Genomic DNA, 2402 nt, shown 5'->3' on the forward strand with positions numbered 1-2402 from the left:
CTATTTGTTTAAGTAAGAATCCCATTCTACATTCCAGAGCCAAACACATAGAAATAAAACATCATTTTATCAGAGACTATGTTCAGAAAGGGATAGTAACATTGAAGTTCATTGATACAGAACATCAATGGGCAGATATCTTTACTAAGCCTCTAGCTGAAGATAGATTTCTTTTTATCTTAGAACATCTGAACATTAAAAATTGCCCTGAGTGAAAAATGGCTCTGAAAAAGTAAAATGTGACTCTGATGTAAACAAATGTACTTCTGCCTCTGACTCTGATACTTCTACCAAGTTAAGAAGATATCTGAGTTAGAAATCTTCAGAAACCAATCCTTTGGTATTCCTGAAGATCAGATACATCAACACGTGGAGCATTAAACGTCTAACCCTAGAACTTCTAGACAGCTGTCAAAAGAAATCAAAGGTCAGAACGTTTGAAATCTCCTAGAGCAGTGTGCGTACTGTTGGGATTAGACATTCATTTATTAGCTGTAATCATTTTTTCCCCCCAAACGTGCCTTTTTGATTTGTGTGCTAACGCTGGAATGTGTGTCGTTTTGCATGTGTTTGAACTTAGGTATATAAACATTTTTCTCACATTTCACACACTTATCACTCTCACTCACTCTAAAACCCTAAACCCTCTCTCAAAGCATTCTCTGCAAGTTCTTCATCAATCTTCTTCTTCTTCACCATGGACGCTCAACAACAACAAGTATTTAACTTCTCTCAGGAAACTGAATCAGCTTCTAATCCCCAAACCTCAAACACTCAAACACCAACTGTTACAGGCGTCACCATAACCCCTGTTTACAAAGAACCTCACGTTCTTGACCGTGAACGCCACATAAACCTTTCAACTCCCTTTGAAGGTTTGGATGTATTGTGTGAATCTTTGGTTGATTTCGACAACCTAAGAAGAAATGGCGTTGATCTTTCTGGTGAACTGCGTCAACAAGGGTGGGAGAACTATTTCCAACGGTTGTATGGTCCAATCTACCCTCTTCTGGTAAAGGAGTTCTGGAGACATGCAGATGCAGATGACAACTTCATCGTCTCATTTGTTCTGGGGGTGAAGATAGTTATCACAGAAGGATCCATTGCCTCTCTGTTGAATATGGAAAGTAGTGGAGGAAAAAGGATCTACAACATTCCTCCAAGGTCAAAGCGCATAACAGATGTGATAAACCCAACAATCTTCAAACCAAATGTTGAAGGAAACCCATCTAAGAACAAGGAGCTACACCAGAACCTCAGAGTGTGGCTGAAGATTATTCTGGGAACTATCCACCATCGTCCAGCCTCCAACTCTTCTGATTACATTAATGCAGACCAGAAATGCATTCTGTACTGCATTCAGAAAGGTGTGAAGATCAACCTCCCTGCTCTTCTCTTCAGATATCTGAGAGATTCAGTCAGAGAAACCAGGAATAACATGAAGCCCAGATCCTACATTCCTCTGGGGAGATTGCTTTCTGACATCTTCATTGAGCATGGACTGGTAGACGATCTGGAAAAGACCAGATGTATGGATGATCTGGCAATTGATGTAGGGAAGCCTCTGAATGCCAGAAACCTCAAGAGTATGGGGATAATCAAGAAAATACAAGTCAAGCCAACTCTGGATGTATCCTGGAATAGTTTGAAAGATCAGAGGAAGATGCCTCATGGCCTGGCCAGATTCTTCAAGAATGAGCCCAGAGACGCTATTGCCATCTACCTTCATCGTTTGCTGGAAGAAGGTGTTGATGTTTCTGATTTCAGCCTCGATGACTGTCTGGACTCTGAAGAAGATCTAGTCAGATACAAGAGAGGTGTTTCTGAGAGAAAGATAGCACCACCAGCAAAGAAGGCCAGACTTGAAGGAGCTTCTGGAAGCGGATCTTCAGCTCCTCTGCAATTTTCTACTGGTAAGTCTGTCCCTCTTGCTACCTCTGAATTTATGATGGCTTCCTCTAACCCTCTCTCTTCACAAACCATTTACACCACCTCTGAAATTCAACCATCTGATCCCCACACTTCTGATATCACCCCACCAAAAATTCCCGCTGTACCTGAAGTAGACTCTAACCCTTTAGACCTAAATCCTCTTTATGCTTCATCCCCAAGTCTTCAACCAGAAGCAGAATCTGAACCCCAACCTGAGTCAGAATCTGAACCACAAACCTTGAATCTCAGCCCTCCACCTCATACCTCTGAACCAGAACCTGAACCTGAGCTTTCTAAACCTACTCTTAAGGAAGCCATCTTTATGATTGCAGAGGCTTCAGCTCAAAAGGTTGATTCTCTGGTCACTAACTCTGAAATCAGTGATGATCCTGAATCTGTAAGGACACACTGGAACAGAGTCATTGGCTGGATGACATCTGAGTCCTTTAGGCTGAAGAGCATATCTGAAC

The sequence above is a fragment of the Lathyrus oleraceus genome, chromosome 6 (assembly GCF_024323335.1).
Source record: "Lathyrus oleraceus cultivar Zhongwan6 chromosome 6, CAAS_Psat_ZW6_1.0, whole genome shotgun sequence".
Classification (NCBI taxonomy): Eukaryota; Viridiplantae; Streptophyta; class Magnoliopsida; order Fabales; family Fabaceae; genus Lathyrus; species Lathyrus oleraceus.